The sequence below is a fragment of the Penaeus japonicus genome, unplaced genomic scaffold (genome assembly GCF_977035675.1).
Source record: "Penaeus japonicus unplaced genomic scaffold, GWHDUDI00000001_assembly GWHDUDI00000033, whole genome shotgun sequence".
NCBI classification, from domain to species: Eukaryota; Metazoa; Arthropoda; class Malacostraca; order Decapoda; family Penaeidae; genus Penaeus; species Penaeus japonicus.
Window position 1 is genome coordinate 14,431,636 of NW_028234435.1, and position 19,461 is coordinate 14,451,096.

A 19,461-nucleotide genomic window follows, 5' to 3' on the forward strand; every position below is an offset into this window, starting at 1 on the left:
TTTTATCACGTATCCAGTGATGGCGTTGATAAACAGGTTGATAAGAAGATCGCTGCAACATTAACTAATGCAAATAATCCATGAAGTCTTCGGAAACCTAAATTCAATTTGAGCAATCATTGCATTCGCGCATATATGAATACGTAATGGGGACATCGCGAGCTTAATTTTTTTATTTATAACACAAATTGAAAAAGGAAAAAAAATATATGTATTCATCCACATTTGAGTAATTCATAGAAACTACAACGAACGAACCACCTCGTCTGCTTCTGGGAAACACATGACGGGATGGATAATTTGCCTGTTTTGCAGAATATCAGAGGGATGGACATGAGCTGTCTTGTCAGTCTGTCAGTTCTCGTGCAAAGTGGGGCTTCTGAACTGTGTGAGGCTTTCTCTCTGCTGAGTAAGTAATGTAGACGTAGATTCCTACTCACAGACATATAGATATGTTAATACGTGAATGAAGATGGTCATGTAGTGGTATGAAGGGAGATGTGGGGGGGGATTTTGCTTGTGTAGGTGGGTGGGTGGGGGGTGGGGGGGTTGCTTGTAGTAGGTGGGTGGGTTTTCGGGTGGGTGGGGTTTTGGGTGGGTTTTTGCTTGTGTGGGTGGGTGGGTGGGATTTTGGGTGGGGAGAGCGAGAGAGAAAGAGAGGGAGTGAGTTTGTATGCGTGTGTGTGTAGAAAGAGAGAGAGAGAGAGAGTGTGTGTGTGTGTTTGTTTGTTCCATTAAAATACGACCATCAAAGCATTTTTGGGTCCGTACTCCCCTCGCCTAAAATAACCTCAATCGTCCCATTTAAGTACCTGCTTCTTTCCTGTTGCGAAGATGCATTCGGCAAATTGCACACACGGCCCATTTCCCCCAAATATGACATTTAAATCCGAAATCTGGGAATTGCAATGTGCTTGAATCATTACGCGGATATGATTGTTTGCATTTGTGTGTGTATGAAGATTGTCATGACAGTTCGGGGATTAAAGTAATTGCTTTGATGTTCTTTTGATTCGTGGTCATAATCACTCCTTTGCCGAGGGTCTAGTGATGTTAATGTGGGATGTGGTTCAGATATTAGATTCCGAAGCGGCGAGGATTCAGAGATTAAGCTCTTTTCACTTTTCATTCATTGCAAACTTTGTAGACTTGGGAATGTGCCAAAGCTGTGTTTGAAATCACCAAGAAAACAGAATGTGGTTGTACTAATTTCTATCAATTTGCTTGTTTGTATACATTACGAGTATCTGTATGTATGTAAATATATATATATAATATATATATATATATATATATAATATATATATATATATATAATATATATATATATATATTATATATGTATATATTATATATATATATATATATATATATATAGAAATATATATATATAAACATATATATATATAGCTATATGGTATTATATATATATATATATAAATATATTATACATATAAATATGTGTGTGTGTGTGTGTGTGTGTGTGTGTGTGTGTGTGTTTGACAGTGTGTATAATTTGTCTGTGTGTATGTATGTGTATGTGTGTGTGTGCATGTGTGTGTGTGTCTTCTTGATATGTACCCTCGCAATGTACAAATCTATCTTTAATTAGCATCCCTCCCTCGCGTACTGTATCATGCAAAACCTCAAATATACATACTACCGATGCTAATAATAATACTAATAATGAAATAATCATCCTCTCCCATTTAAAAATTCCAGCACAAGGGGGGCCAAAACAATACCCCTCCCCCACCTACCTAACCTATATAACGCCCCGCCCACCACCTCAAAAACCCACACGCACAACCATACCCACACCCCCCATTCTCGACACACGCACCCCCACCCCCCCACATCCCCCATACCTCGCCAATACCCACCCTCCCTCCCCTCATTCCTCTCCTTCCCCTCTCTCCCCTCTTTCCCCTCCCTTCCCTCTTTCCCCTCTTTCCCCTCCCTTCCCTCTTTCCCCTCCTTCCCCTCCCTCCCCTCCCTCCCCTCTTTCCCCTCCCTTCCCTCTTTCCCCTCCTTCCCCTCCCTTAACCATACCTCGCCAATACCCACCTTTCTTCCCCTCCTTCCCCTCCCCCCCTCCTTCTCCTCCCCCCTCCTTCCCCTCCTTCCCCTCCCTCCCCCCATCCCTCCCCTCCTTCCCCTCCTTCCCCTCCCTCCCCTACTTTCCCCTCCTTCCCCCCATCCCTCCCCTCCTTCCCCTCCCTCCCCTCTTTCCCCTCCCTCCCCTCTTTCCCCTCCTTCCCTCCTTCCCTTCCCTCCCCTCTTTCCCCTCCTTCCCCTCCTTCCCCTCCCTCCCCTCCTTCCCCTCCTTCCCCTCCCTCCCCTCCTTCCCTTCCCTCGCCTCTTTCCCCTCCTTCCCCTCCCTTAACCCCCTGAGCATTGACCCCATACCTCGCCAATACCCACCCTCCCTCCCCTCATTCCTCTCCTTCCCCTCCCTCCCTTCCTTCCCCTCCTTCCCCCCTCCTTCCCCTCCCTCCCCCCTCCCTCCCCTCCTTCCCCTCCTTCCCCTCCCTCCCCTCCCTCCCTCCCCCCCTGAGCATTGACCCCACCAACCTCTCCACTAACAAAACAACCTTAACTCCATCCACACAAACCAAGTATCGTACACGTGATACATCGCCTCTTAATATGCTTTGGTGCTGAACAGACATGGGAGAGTTATCGCAATACTTCCTCGTGAGCAACAGTTTGCTATTGCTATCATTGCAGAGCCATTTTGGAGGTGGAATTACAGTGCCTTCCTTTGCCGGGTTTACGGGTGACTATTAGATAGGGCTCGATCATTTGCACATGCAAGCAGGTGTCACGCTATATCATAGAGGAGAACGCGCTGTGGTGAGTCTAATAAGGTCTGCTGCTACTGCTACTTGCTCGTTGCTACTTCTAGTATTATTACCTTTGGTATCATTACTAATACTGGTGATTTTACAACTAATGATAGAGTATATCTCCTGTCCGTTTTATTATGTTTTTTTTTTTCTTTTATATTCTTTCCCCGAACCCACACTTTCTCTCATGTCGTTTGAGCATTGATGACGTACGATATAACGAGGATTCAGACGAGTAATATATCTTTACACCTGCGGTTATTGTCATTACTGCGACTGTGACTGTTACTTATGCTATTAATTTGACTATTACAATTACTACCACTGCGATTTTTATCATTTATATTCCTGTGACTATCGTAACCATTACAATTACTGCTATCGCTTATTACTTGTATCATTCTTGTAACTATTGCCTTTACTGATACTGTGACTATTACTATAACTACTACTTTGACTACTATTTATCCTACAATTGTTACTAGTATCAATACTACCACTATGACTACTACATATACCACCACTGTAACTAATATCACTTATATTGCAACTATCAACCTTACAAGTACTAAATGTATTACAATTTCTTCGAGTGCGAATATTACTCCTACTATTACTACGACTATCACTGTACTACTATTGATGCTTATTGCACTTATCCCCCCCCCCCCTCCCTCCATTTCCCAGATGATGACAAGTAGCAGTAAACAATAAACATTTGCAACCTGCATAATTATTAAAGGTGTTTTAATTCCCTTAATATAGTAATTAAAGAGGAATCATATCATTAGCATAATAGCTTAGACTAACGATAATGATCATGATATTGATAGTGATAAGCATAAGAAGTTTATTGAATATGGTGAGAATAATAATTATTTTAGTGGGGATGATGATGATAATGAGGATGATAATAACGATGATGATCATGATGATGTTAATAAGAGTGATGATAATGGTAACAGTGATAGTGATAGTAATAATAGCAAGGATATAAGGATAATGCTACTGCTGATAATAACGATGATGATAATAATGATGATGATATAGATAAAAATGTTAGTGATGATAAGAAGAATAACAATAATAACATTAACAACAATGTTACTAACTTTCGAAATCTCCCCCCCTCCCCCCTTTAAGTGACTATCAACTAATATATCTATTCCTACCGATGATTTTGATAAAGTTAGTAAGAATAACAACTACATAATAATGTAGCTAACGATAAGAATAAGGATAAAATCGTCAGCCACAATAAAGATCAATAATTGCAACATTGAATATCAACATTATCAAGATAACAACATCAGCAGCATGTAATAACAAGGATACCACCCTCGACAACGAGACCAGCCAGGCGTGAAAACAAGTGTGATAAGATAGACACGCCAAGAAGTGCAAAAGATGCAAGCAAACGATCCACTTAAAAGCACTTTCCTAGCATCAACGCACGGTACTTTGAGGTAAAAAGTCTATCATCAAAGATTCTCCAGGGATTGGTTTTGACAACGAGATTTCGCTGCAGTTGCTGGGTTGCACACGATGATGAGATAGCTCGTTGGAGATGTAGTAGACACATTACTTTTTTTTTTCTTTCTTTCTTTCTTTTTTTGAGGGGGGGGGGGCTACGATAGGATATCCTGCACTTAATAGAGATGTAGCTTATTGGAGTGAATTATAAATATAAACATACAAAATATGTTTAAAAGAAGAAGAAGAAGGATGAACATGGAGGGAAGGTGAACGAGTGAACAAACACAGGCATACAAATGAAGAAGGAAAAAAAAAGAAAAAAAAACTTCTTCAACAAGACATATTCCTCTTCATGAACCCCCCCCCCTCCCCCCCAAAAAAAAATTATCCTTTCCCATGGCATATATTACGTCTTAGAAGAGGAAAAATCTAGTGGTTTGATTTGAAAGATTATACACCTCTTTCCCTCCTTCTCCTTCCCTTGGCTACCAAAACCCACAAAGCCTTCCCCGCGGCATTGCTTAAAAAAAAGAGAGAGAGACAGATACAACAAGGTGCCTCATCTGCAGTCAAATTGCACTAAGGAGGGGCCAGCGCTGCAAAATACCTGCGAAACGTGGACTGTTCTTCAAGTCAGTAAGCACCAGCAGACATCCACTGGGCCCGGAATTAAAGTCTGAGCAAAACCACAATAACCAGCGTCGACATCACGCACTGGATGAAAACCGTAGCCAATGCGCGGCGAAAATAGACGAGCGGGAGACTGCGAGGCTTCCAGCGCTGCGGGGAGATGGTCTCTTGTCTCTCTTTTTCGTGGGCGTGAATAGGAATGTAGGTGTGTGTGTACTCAGGGATGCAGCCCTCTGATCAGGCAAACATACGTAATTGCATACATACATACATAAAGGCATACGCACACGCACACGTACATGCATACATACATACATACAGTACATACATACATACATACATACAAAATTATGTATATATATACATACATACGTACATACATGCATGCGTGCATATATACATGCAGACAGACATAAACATATATATACATAAACATTCATCCACCCCTGTACCTATCTCTCACCTCCTCTTCCTCTCCCTTCCCTTCCTCCTCATGCCTCACATCCTCCTCCTCCTCCTCCTCCTCCTCCTCCTCCTCCTCGTCCTCCTCCTCCTCCTCCTCCTCCTCCTCCTCCTCCTCCTCCTCCTCCTCCTTAACCCTCTACTTAGGCTCCTCCACCCCTCCTCCTCCTCCTCCTCCTCCTCCTCCTCCTCCTCCTCCTCCTCCTCCTCCTCCTCCTCTTCCCTCCTCTCCCTCTCCCTCCTCTTCAACCTCCTCCTCCTCCTCCTCCTCCTGCTCCTCTCCCTCCTCTTCCTCCTCCTCCTCCTCCTTCTCCTCCTCCTCCTCCTCCTCCTCCTCTCCACCTCTCCACTCAGCCTCTTCCTCTCCTCCTCCTCCTCCTCCTCCTCCTCCCCCTCACCCTCCTCCTCCTCCTCCTCCTCCTCCTCCTCCTCCCCTCCTCCTCCTCCTCCCCTCCTCCTCCTCCTCCTCCTCCTCCTCCTCCTCCTCCTTAATCAAGCCAACGCAGGTGTCTAAAGAGAGGAAGTTGCCATCCATCACAAATTGCACAGAAGTCTCCCCCTCAACGTGTTATGTACATGTTTTAGCGCCGTTAGCACCTCGTTCTTTTTTTTTTTTTTTTTTTTTTTGTTTTGCTTTGTAACATGATTTCAAAAAATGATTCGGGAAAAAAACACAGAGGATGGATTGGCCGAGGCTTCCGGGTGTTTTTTGTTTTTTCTTCTTTCTTTCTTTCTTTTTTTCTTCTTTTTTGCGTGTAAGATGGATGCAGGATTCTTTGATCTGGTTTTGGTGTGTGTTTGTTTTGTTTGATTTTGCTTCCTGATGCTCCTTTGTGATTCGATTTATTTGTTTGTTTGTTTTTGTCTATATTTGTAAATACTGACGTAAAAAATACGTATTTTATATACAAGTAGATGATCTAGATGAAAGATATACTACTACTTATATTCATATCAAGTTATATATCATTCCTATTTTGATTTTCACATTGTTATAGAGCTTTGTGATAATCATTTTCATTTTCTTTAGCTTTTCATGTGTCTGTCCATCTATCTATCTACTTTTTATCACGTATTCATTCTTCTTTATTAATGTAAGGGGAAAAATTAATGAAACAAGAATAAGTGAAATAAAGAAACGTTGAAGAAATAGAACAAATGGGATGAAAAAAAATGATAGATGCATAGATAAATGTGTAAAATAAACAAATACATAATAATGAAGATAGCAGTGAGGATAGATGGATAGGTAGACAGGATGCTTTATTAATTTATCTCTTCCTTTTATCAGTAATTTCTCTATTCCTTTCATCACGTAAGAGCAAGATGTGGATGGGAAATAGATAAACAAATAAGATAAAAATGATAGAAAGCACAAACAGAGAGAGGGAGAGAGAGAGAGAGAGAGACAGAGAGAGAAAGTAAGACGAGATAGAGCTAGAGAGAGACAGACAGACACAAACAGAGATATAAACAGAGAAAGAGAGACAGACAGACAGAAACTAAAAGAGACAGAGAGAGAGAGAGAGAGAGAACGAGAGAAAGAACAGAGAGAATAACCAAGCAAAGTGCAGGGAAGATGCAGATGATTTCCTTTCCTTCCAGAAGATTCTCTCGTCTTATAAGAAGATTTGACGTCTTGAGCTCCTGCACCTGGCCGACGGGGGGAGGGGGGGGAGAGGGGGAAGGGAGGAGGAGTGGGGGATGAGATGTGTGAGAGGGGTAGGTGGAGGGAGGGAGTGAGAGAGAGAGTGGGGGTGTTGGGAGATGGGAAGAGTGGGTGGGTAATGGGGGAGGGTAGTGGAGGGGGAAGGGGATGTATGTGTGTGTGTGTGTGTAGGGAACGGGAGGGGGGAACGGGTGGGGTGGTTAGAGTAAGAATGAGAAAGGATAGATAAAGGAGGGACGTGAGGGGAGAGAAGGAAGTCAATAGGGGGGAGGGGAGAGGGGGATGTAGGTTGGGGCAGAGGAGGGGGTGGGGAGGAGGGATAAGAGAAGATATGTGACATGTGACAAGAGACTTAAGGGGGAACAGGCAGAAAGGGGGTAGAGGGGAAGGAGGGAGGGGGAAGAAGTATGTAGAGGAGAGAGGAAAGGGGGGAAAGGAAAGGGGTGAAGGAGAGAAAGGGGGGGGGGATAGGAAAAGGAGAAGGGAATGGCGAGGAAGAGGAACCTGTAGGAGGGGGAAGAAGGCTGGATCGTGTGTGTGGGGGGGAGGGGGGGAGGGGGGGGAGCAGAGTGGGGAAGAAGATGATAATGAAAGGGGTAAATGATGATGGTGAAAGATACACGAAGGCGCGGGAAAAGATGTGGTGTTATTTTGGTGTTGGGATGTGATGACGTTCACGGCTTGATGCTGGTGATAGTGACGATGAAGGTTCTGGTGATGATGATGGTGCTGGAGGTGGTGAGAGTGATGGTGACAGTGATACTAATAGTGATGGTTATAGTGATGATGGCAATGATGATGGTGATAATGAAGATGATTGTGGGGATGATTGTGGGTGGAAGTGGTGGTGATGATGATGATAATGGCGCACTAGTGATGATGGTGATGGTGGTAAAAATGATGATGAAAATAACGGTAATGATAATCACAATTGGAATAAGGCCATCATAGCTGACAAAACGATGAAAGAATAACGATAATATTAACAATAAACATAATGATAATTATAACAAAGATCATAAACCCAAAATGATATAAGAAAACAAAAGACAAATAATTATGACTTAACAAAAAAAAAAAAGAAAAAAAATGCCAGTGGTTATGATAATACAGAGAAGATACAGATATATAAAACATAATGAAGATAATGAAAGCAGGAAGTAATAATTGTTGTAAATGGAGAGTAAATAGTAAGTTTTCGATGTTAATGCTGGCAATAACATAACAATAATTGCTTAAATTCATTGCATCGGATTTAATAGAAATACGTTATTATTTAGTGATTAAAGATGGGAATTCCGGTTGCGAGTACACAGACGCACAGACATTTCCGCTCGCATACATATGACTACTTATACACTGGTAAACATATACACATGAATGCAGTCACACACATATAAATACGGATATACTGTAGTGAACACGTAGATGAATCATTATTGAGTGAATAGATAAATATAAAGATATTGAATAAGATAGATAAATATACACATGTATACATACAAACACACATTCCACATATATCCAAGAACAAAATAGCAAAACAAAGGAATAGACAACAATTTTAACGATAAAGACCATACATACTACAAATCACATGAAAACATACAAACAAACAAACACCACACACTTGATATATTTAGGGAAAAGAAAACACACACAAAAAAAGCACAGAACATCTTTAAGGCAAGTGACAGCTCTGTTTGTCAAGTTCCGGTAGCCAAGCGTGTAACAAGTGTGTGTGTTCGGCGGTAGGAGGGGGGGGGTATTTTATGGGGGGTTGGGGTGTAGGGGGAGGGGGGGAGGGGGGGATGTGTGAGGGGGAGGGGATGTGTGTGTGTGTGTGTGTGTGTGGGTGTATGTGTGTGTGTGTTTATGGGGGAGTGTTTACTTTTGTGCAGGTGTTTGTGAGTTTGTACATGTTTATGAATGAGCACTTGTATGTGTGTGTGTGTGTGTGTCCACCATCTGAAGCTCCATCATGTACGTATAAGTACGTGTGATTATACGAATACAAATACATCTAAAACGAAATTCCACGACACCGTAGATACAAGTAGATAAAACGATAAAGAAATAGATGAATAAATAGATAAAAATAAATACAGCGCAAGATAAAAGAAGAAAATAGAAAATAAAATGGTTAGGGAGAAGAGGGATGGGGTGAGGGCGAAGGGAGGAGAAAGGGGGGATAGGGGTGGGGGTGAGGGAGAAAAAAGAGGAAATGGAGGTGTGGGAGAGAAGGGTAAGAGAAAGAGGGGAGAAGGATGAGAGTGAGGGAAAAGGAAGGAGAAAAGAGGGGAGAAGGATGAGAGTAAGGGAAAAGGAAGGAGAAACGAGGGGAAAGGGATGAGAGTGAGGGAAAAAGAAGGAGAAAAGAGGGGAGAGCGGTGGGGATGAGGGAGAAAGGGGGAGGGGAGGTTAATATGGGATTAAGGAATGGGGGGGGGAGATGGAATATGCACGTATTTATGCTTGACTAGCGCGTACATCAGTGTTGCCATTATGCGATGGAAAGGGGATTTGGGAGTGAGGGGAGATGGGGGGAGGGGGAGGGGGAGGGGGAGGATGAAAAGGGTTTTTTTTCTCTATCTCTCTCTACTTCCTTTTCGTATCTTGTTTTTATTTATTTTTTTCTTTCTTTCTTTCTTTCTTATCGCTTTATGTTCCTTGTATATTTTGTTGCTCACTTCTTCCTTTTCATATTCCTTACTTCTTCCTCCTCCATCTTCCATACATTCTTACATCAATCTGCTCTTCCTCTTCTTCTTCCTCACTCCCTCTGCCTCACTTCCTTCTTATTCTTCCTCCCCTCATTCTTATACCTCTTTCCTCTTCTTTCTCCACCTCCTTACTCTTTCCTTCCTCTTCTTCATCTCATGCTCAACACTTTTCTCTCTTCTTCCTCCTCCTCTTTCTCGTCCTGCTCTCTCTTTTTATTATTATTTTTTTCTTCTCTCCCGTTGTTTTCACTCCAGACAGGAAAGATGATGAATTTACTGATAATAAATTTAACTAGATAGATAATTAGCTAATTTGATCTACTAACTACCTAACTAATAACTAACTAGCTAAATCTACTAGCTAACTAACTAACCAGTTAATGAACTAACCAAATCTACTAACAAACTAGCTAACGAACTTCCTAACTAATCAGCCAACGAAATCTACTAACAAACTAACAAACTCAAAAATTAAACTAATGATCAATTACCTAACAAACAAACCAAACACATAAACAAATAAATGAATGAACAAATTGAACAAAGCACAATGCACCACAATGGCCTGGCCTCGCCTCGCCTCGCCACGTAACGCCAAGGCAAAGCTAATCGATAACCGACTAATCACGAATCCGAACTGTCCATTACACAGCCGATGACCTTTGCCGGGGGACCAGCGTGACGTCATCACTGGCTACGCTGGTGATAGTGTCCATTCTGTTTGGGTACACGCTGGATGGATGGCTGGCTGATGAGGACTTGTGAATGCGCGTGCTGTTTCGTATGGTTTTGGTGTGTTTGTGTGTGTGTGTGTGTGTTTGTGTGTGGTTGTGCTTGTGTGTGTGTGTGTGTTTGCTTGTGTGTGTGTCTGTTTGTTTGTGTGTATGTTTGTTTTGTGTGTGTGTTTGTTTGTATGTGTGTGTGTTTGTTTGTGTGTGTATGTTTGCTTGTGTGTGTGTGTGTGTGTGTTTGTTTGTGTTTGTTTGTGTGTGTTTGTGTGTCTGTGTGTGATTGTTAGGATAATTACATGGTATCAAGAACGGTGGTTATATTAACGATCTTGATAATAAGAATAAAATTAATTGTTTTACCAGTGATGATGATAAAAGTAAGGATGATAATAATGATGATGATGATAAGGGTGATAATGATGGAAATACTAATGATGATGATGAAAATAGTGACAATAAAGATAATGATAATGTTAGTATTGACAATAGGAATTAATGATAACGCTATTAGTAAAGGACATGATCATAATAACAATGATGATGATCATGATAACGCTTATATTGATATGGTAAATATGACAATGATCATTATACCGGTTCTCGCTCATTCAATTCGTTCCGACAATTCTCTATTTCCATTCTGTCTCTTGTTCCATTTTTTATCCGTGAATAATCGCTCTCCGGCCTTCGGTTGTCATGCAAGAAATGGCAGGGGAAAAAAAGAGGATTTTATTCGGGAAATACTTTGACTCTGTACTGGATATTTCTTTGCTATTTGGCTTGCTTTGTGTCTGTTATATATATATATATATATATATATATATATATATATATATATATATATATATATATATATATATATATATATATATATATATACATATTTGTATATATACACATATATGTATATGTATGTATGTATATTCATATATATTCACGTATCTCTCACCCTCGCTCTCTCTCTCTCTACCGCTCTCTCTCTCTATATATACATATATACATCTACATATATATATATATATATATCTATATATATATATATATATATGTATATATATATACAGTATATATATAAATATATATATATTACATACAAACCCACGCATATACACATATTTTAACCATTTCTCAAATAGCGTTTATTTTTTATCCTCTTCAGAAAATTGTCATTCTGACCAACACCCCCATCCCCCCCCCCCTCCCGTCCTTTACAACTGTCAATCCGTTACTTGATTTGAGAAAATATGACCTCGTCGTTTTAGCGATGTCACACAAGCACACGCACACGCACAACTACAGACACAAATCTATAAGCAAGCAAGTATTGACACACCCTATACACACATACCCATATATTCAAACGCCCATAACAGGAATAAGAGTACAGACACAAACGCACACAGTCACACATACTATCGCAGATACAAACGCATGCACACACACACGCACACACACACACACACATGTACTTTCACGCACAGTATAAACTATGAAATGGAAAAACGAGAAGAGACAGAAAGCGGATGCAAATGGGAGAAGAGTTAAAAGAAGAAGGAAAAGAAGAAGGAGAAGAAGCAAAAAAAAAAAAAAAAAAAAAAAAAAAAGGAAGAAAAAAAAAAAAAAAAAGGAAAAAAGGAGGGGGAGAAGAAGGGAAAAGGAAGATCAAGATAAAGAAAAAAAGAAAGAGAGAAATAGGAAGATAAAAAAAAAACACAAGAAAACGAAAAGACCAAAATTAGGAAGAAAAGAAGAAGAAGAAGAAGGATAAGAAATCCGAATGGAGTGTTGACGCGTGGCGAAGAGAGGCTGGAATCGGAATGTTCCTCCAACTCAGGTGAGAACCACGCCTTGACTTATAGGTGACAAGTGCCGCCTTTAAGAAACCAGGAAGAGGCCAAGAAGAAGCCGAGAAGAAGCCGAGAAGAAGCCGAGAAGAAGGTGCTTGACAGAGGGAGAAAAGAAGGGCGGTTCAAGTGGCGTGTCTTGTGACTGGTTATTTGGTCGTTCATTTGAGTCGTGTCGCTCGCCTCGCGGTTTCTTTGTTTTTGTTTTATTCAATTATCTTTGGATTTACTTGTTTGTTTGTTTGTTGGTGTATTTGTATGTCTGTCTGTCTGGTGATTTATCTACGTATCTGTGTATCATACTATTTGTTTTGATTTTTTTTTATATCTATATGTTATTGTGCTTCTTCATCTATGTCATTTTTCTTGTCAATGTATTCAATTATCTATTCACTTATAATTCCGTTGATATATCGTCTATCTATCTAACTATCGTTCTATTCATTCCATCCCTATTTCCTTCGACGGAAACAGCAGCCTTGATCCGACGTGCAAGGGCGAGAAAGCATCGTGTCAAGTAAGGAGACGGATCAGCTGATTTCTTAAGATGCTGAGGAATGACCAGCATCTTTGACCAGCAAGACAGTCAGTGTCAGGGCCTTGGACGGCGCTTGGGGTAGGGGGGGAGGGAAAGGCGGGTGGGAGGGAGGGAGGGAGGGAGGGAGAGGAAAGGGAGGGAAAGGGAGGGTGCCGGGGTAGGAGGGGGGAATGAGAAGGCACAGTCCGATAGGGAGAAAGAGATTTAGAGAGAAAGAGGGGGGGGGGGGCAAACAAAAAGAAAAGAAAGGAGAAAAGGATAGTGAGTAGAAACAGAGAGAGAATAAAGTGAGAGAGAACGAAAAAGAGAGAGAGAGAGAGAGAGAAGAGAGATAGAGAGCGAGAGAGAGCGAAAGAGAGAGAGAGAGAGAGAGATAGAGAGAGAGAAGTAGCAAGGAGGGAGGGAGGGGGTGACACTGTAATACACACCATAACATCATCGTTATTTCACTGCATGACGTGGCATCCGACCTCATTTTCAAGAATCTTTTTAATTCTATGTTATTTTTTTTCTTCATCATCTACTTCTTTTTGTCTATTTTCTTAATTTTTTCCCCCTCATGTCTTTGCCACTTAGAGGTGAAATGTTCATTCTTAACGTGCATTTAACCTTCTTATTCGACACGATAGAGAAATTATATTCGTTGTTGAGGTGAAATCGCCACTAAGAATGAATTTGATTTTGTCAAAGAATTTTAGAATTGTACATTTACATACTTGTCTTTCTATTGCCATTGTTTTCTGCTGTGTGTATGTGTGTGTGTGTTTGTGTGTGTGTGTGTGTGTGTGTGTGTGTGTGTGTGTGTGTGTGTGTGTGTGTGTGTTTGTTTGTGTGTGTGTTTGAGTGTTTGTGTTTGTTTGTGTGTGTGTTTATTTGTATGTGTGTGTTTGTTTGTGTGTGTGTTTGGGTGTTTGTGTTTGTGTTTGTTTGTGTGTGTGTGTGTGTTTATTTGTGTGTGTGTGTGTGTTTGTTTGTGTGTGTGTGTGTTTGTTTGTGTGTGTGTGTTTGTTTATGTGTGTATGTGTGTCTGTGTGTGTATATGTGTGTGATCACAACTCAGCCATAACAACTGTTCATCATTCATTCTCACAATCATTAACGGAAGGAACATCAATCACTAAGATAATGAAATATATAACGTACTTACCGTTACCCTTTTTCATTTGTTATTATGATAACATCCCAAAACTTTTGTTCGTGGTCACATATGGTGATCCGATTATGGTTGTGGTGTGTGTGTGTGTGGTGGTTAGGGGGAGGGGGGGAATGGATCTATGGGAGAGGGGGTGAGAGTGAGACATGGGAAGGGAGGGGGAGGGTGTGTGTGTGGGGGGGGGGGGTACGGGAAAGGGAAACAGATACAGATCGAAAGGTATGAAAGAGGAGAGGCAGGGGTAGGGGTAGGGGAAAAGGGTGGGGGGCGTAAATGAAAGGGAGAGGGAAGAAGAGGAGTGGGAATTAGATGGAGGGGGGGGGGAAGAGGAATAAGGATGAGGGGCATGATGAGAAGGGAAGAAGAGGAGAATAGAGGGGAAAATGAAGAATGAGGAGCAAAGGAGAACGGTATGGAAAAGAAGTAACACGGGGAAACAAGAAAGAGGGGAGTAAGTGTAGAGGAAAATGGCAAAGAAGAAACAGATGAGATGGAAACAGGAAGAAGCAAAGGAGAGAAGAGAACGAAAGGAAGCAGAGGAGAGAGGAAAACGAAAGGAAGCGGGGGAATGGAGAGCAGGTAGAAAAGAAGTAGGGGAGAAGAGAACAGAAGAAGGGAGAGCGGGGAAGGGGGAGTGGAGAAGGAGAGCCAAGGGGGAGGGGGAGGGGGAAAGGCAGCCAAGGGGGAGGAGATGGGGAAAGGCAGCCAAGGGGGAGGGGGAGGGGGAAAAGAAGCCAAGGGGAAGGGGGAGGGAGAAAGGGAGGCCTAGGGGAGGGGGAGGAAGAAAGGAAAGCCAATGGGAAGGGGGACGGGTAAAGTGAAGACAATAGGGGAAGGGGGATTGGAGAAAAGGAGCCAAGGGGGAGGGGGAGAGGGAGCCAAGGGGAGGGGGAGGGAGAAAAGGAGCCAAGGGGGAGGGGGAGGAAGAAAGGAAAGCCAATGGGAAGGGGGACGGGTAAAGTGAAGACAATAGGGGAAGGGGGATTGGAGAAAAGAAGCCAAGGGGGAGGGGAGGGGGAAGGGGAAAGGGAAGACAACAGGGGAAGGGGGAGGGGAGAGGGAAACCAAGGGGGAGGGGGAGGGGGAAAGGAAAACGAAGGGGAAGGGGGAGGGCCAAAGGAAAGCCAAGGGGAAGGGGAGGGGGGAAGGAAAGCCAAGAGGAAGGGGGAGGGGGAAAGGGTAGTCAAAGGGAGGAGGGAATGGGAAAGGGTAGCCAAGGGGAAGGGGGAGGGGGAAAGGAAAGCCAAAGGGGAAGGGGAGGGAGAAAGGAAAGCCAAGAGGAAGGGGGAGGGGGAAAGGGTAGTCAAAGGGAAGTGGGAATGGGAAAGGGTAGCCAAGGGGAAGGGGGAGGGGGAAAGGAAAGCCAAAGGGGAAGGGGAGGGAGAAAGGAAAGCCAAGAGGAAGGGGGAGGGGGAAAGGGTAGTCAAAGGGAGGAGGGAATGGGAAAGGGTAGCCAAGGGGAAGGGGGAGGGGGAAAGGAAAGCCAAGGGGGAGGGGGAGGGGGAAAGGGTATTCAAAGGGAGGCGGGAATGGGAAAGGGTAGCCAAGGGGAAAGGGGAGGGAGAAAGGAAAGCCAAGGGGGAGGGGGAGGGGGAAAGGGAAGACATCAGGGGCAGGCGGAATATAGAAAGGGAGCCAAAGAGGAAGGGGAGGGGGAAAGGGTAGCCAAGGGGAAGAGGGAGGGGGAGGGGAAAGCCAAGGGAGAGGGGGAGGGGGAGGGGAAAGCCAAGGGGGAGGGGGAGGGGGAAAGGGAGCCAAAGAGGAAGGGGAGGGGGAAAGGGTAGCCAAGGGGAAGAGGGAGGGGGAAAGGAAAGCCAAGGGAGAGGGGGAGGGGGAAGGGAAAGCCAAGGGGGAGGGGGAGGGGGAAAGGGAGCCAAAGAGGAAGGGGAGGGGGAAAGGGTAGCCAAGGGGTAGAGGGAGGGGGAAAGGAAAGCCAAGGGAGAGGGGGAGGGGGAAAGGAAAGCCAAGGGGGAGGGGGAGGGGGAAAGGGTAGCCAAAGGGAAGAGGGAATGGGAAAGGGTAGCCAAGGGGAAGGAGAAAGAGGAAAGGAAAGCCAAGGGGGAGGGGGAGGGCGAAAGGAAAGCCAAAGAGAAGGGGAAAGAGAAAAGGGGGTTTGATGTGTTTATGAGCCTGAGGTTCCAAGTGGTCGGGAAGTGACTAGTCAATCTAATTAGAAATTCCTTTCCTCTAGACAGATGCATTGTCCTTTCGAGTCTTAAATATCAAAGGGAATTCTTACTCTTTGTTTCATGATAATTGAACCGTTAAATGGATTGATTACGTCCATCTGTAAAAGTAATTAAAAAGGGAGATCCAGAGTACATTCTCATCTATCTAAATTAAAACAGCACTCTCTCTCTCTCTCTCTCTCTCTCTCTCTCTCTCTCTCCCTCTCTCTCTCTCTCTCTCTCTCTCTCTCTCTCTCTCTCTCTCTCTCTCTCTCTCTCATCTCTCTACTACTTCTCTCTCTTCCATCCCTCTCCTCTCTCCCTCTCGACTCACACTCTATCTATCTCTATCTATCTATCTCTCACAGCACCCATCTCTCTCTCTCACCTCTCCTAACCTCCCCTCGTCTCTCTCCTCACTCTTCTCACTCCTCTCTCTCTCCTCTCTCTCTTCTCTCTCTCTCACATCCACACAAACCATCTATCTATTATTTTATCTATCTATCTAATTCCTATTTTTTTTTTTGTTTTTTCTTTAAAATTCTCATTTCTATCTATCTATCTCTTTCTCTCTCTGTTTCACTTTGTTAATCAATTATTTTTCCTGGTTTAATATTTTTCCCCTTTTTTCCTTGTTTTTTTTTTTCCCGCCATAATATCCACTAATTATTATAATTCCCTTGTTTTTATATATTTTTTTGATTTTTTTTTTTTTTTTTCCCCCATCTAAATCCGTTTCTCTGTTTCTTCTTTACAATTTGTTTCTCTTCATTTCTTCCTTTATCTTCCGTCCTTTAATATTTATTATATTATAATCTCTATTTCTTTCATTTCCCCTTCTAATTCTAATTCATAATATAAAATTCTTTTTTTTTCCTTCATTTTCTTCTTTCTCTCTCTCTTCCACTTCTTCTTCTTCTTCTCATATTGTCATCCTTCCTCTCACTCATCTCTTTTTTTCCATCTCTGCGGATATTTCCCGTTCTCTCCACATTCTTTTCATTTCTTCTTCTTCTTCTTCTTCTTTCATCTTCATCATCTTCCTTTATATATACTTCCCTCTCCATTTCCACCTTTCTTCTCTTCCTTCAAATATACCTTCCAACCTTTTCTTCTTCTAATAGCATCTCTCCTCCGATCTCTCTTGCTCGTGTGCAGTTAGTCCCTTCTTTCTTCTTCTTCATCTTCTTCTGCCCTCTACCATCTTCTCCAGACCCCTTTGTCAAGCTTCTCTTTTTTTTTCATGGGGTTTGTGCTGTCAAAAGGTGTTGATATATTGACAAATAATTTTGTCCGATCTGACTCGGTAACTTATTTTATTAAATACACCGTCCCCTCTCTCGCTCGCTCCCTTTACTTACACACACCTAAAAAAAATCTCTCTTCTCTTCTCGGTCACTTAACATAACTCTCTTGATCTCCTACTTTCTCCACATTATTCAATTACTCTCAGTGAAATACTCAGGATTAACGCCTCATCTCATTCAGGGAGATGAATAATTATGGTGTGTAATCTCTCCGGCTTTGTTGTATGTGTGTGTGTGTCTGTCTGTCTCTCTGTCTGTCTGTTTGTTTGTCTGTAATTTTGAGCTCTCTCTCTCTCTCTCTCTCTCTCTCTCTCTCTCTCTCTCTCTCTCTCTCTCTCTCTCTCTCTTTATCTCTCTCTCTTTATCTCTCTCTCTTTATCTCTCTCTCTTTATCTCTCTCTCTCTCTTTATCTCTCTCTTTATCTCTCTCTCTTTATCTCTCTCTCTTTATCTCTCTCTCTCTCTTTATCTCTCTCTTTATCTCTCTTTCTTTCTCTTTAACTCTCTCTCTCTCTCTCTCTCTCTCTCTCTCTCTCTCTCTCTCTCTCTCTCTCTCTCTCTCTCTCTCTCTCTCTCTCTCTCTCTCTCTCTCTCTCTCTCTCTCTCTCTCTCTCTCTCTCTATCTATCTATCTTTATCTCTCTCTCTCTCTATCTATCTATCTATTTCTGTCTAAGAATGAAAATAGAAATAACAGATAACAGCTGTAGTAACACAAAGTAAAAAGACACATAAAAGTAAGCATTAACAAAAGCATGCGGGAAGGGGGAGGGGGAGGGAGGCGGAGGGGGAGGGACGAATAGAATCAGGACGGGGGGAGGGGAGGTGAAGGAGACAGGAGGAGGAGGAGGAGGGGGGGGTAAGAGAGGGAGCGAGAGGGGGGAAGGTGGGTATAACAATTGGTCAAGGAACGGCGTTTAATCGTTCATTAACATGCAAAGATATTCCTTAATTATCATAAATAGGAGGAAGTGATCGTAAAGTCGCGAATTAACGGCGCCGATTGTGCTCCGCGCGCCTCCACAGAGCACACTTCTTATGCAGCCTGTAATTATCTGTTTTTCTTGAGGCTATAAATTCTAGACTCGATGATCTGCGAGGGAAGAGGATGCCGGGGGACGGGATCCGTGGATGCTGCCCCTCTCTCTCTCTGTCTGTCTCTCTCTCTCTTCCTCTCTCTCTCTCTCTCTCTCTCTCTCTCTCTCTCTCTCTCTCTCTCTCTCTCTCTCTCGTCTGTCTGTCTGTCTCTCTCTTCCCCTCTCTCTCTTCTCGTATTTATTCTCTGTCTGCGCTGTATGTCTCTCGCTCTCTCCTCTCTCTCTCCCGCTCTCTCTCTCTCTCTCTCTCTCTCTCTCTTCGCTCTCTTCTTCACTCCTCTCTCTAGCCATCTCTCTCTCTCTCTCTCTCTCTCGTCTCTCTCTCTCTCTCTCTCTCTCTCTCTCTCTTTTGCTCTCTCTCTCTCTCTCTCTCTCGCTCTCTCTCTCTGTCTTCTCTCCCTCTCTCTCTCTCTCTCTCCTTCTTCCTCCTCTCTCTCTCTCTGTCTCTTTTCTCCTCTCCTCTCTCCCCTCTCTCTCTCTCTCTCTCTCTCTCTCTCTCTCTCTCTCTCTCTCTCTCTCTCTCTCTCTCTCTCTCTCTCTCTCTCTCTCTCTCTCTCTCTCTCTCTCTCTCTCTTGAATCTTCTCTGTCTTTCTATAAGTTTGTTTGTATATGTATCTATCGATCTCTTTCTCTTTCTTCTCTCTCTGCCTGTCTGTGTATGTCTCTTTTGTCCTTTCTCTCTTTTCTCTCTTTTCTCTTCTCTTCTCTCTTCTTCTTCTCTCTCTTTTCTCTCTCCTCTCTTTTTCTCTCTCTATCTCTCTCTCTCTCTCTCTCTCTCTTTTTCTCTCTTTCTTTCCCCTCTCTTGTACCTATA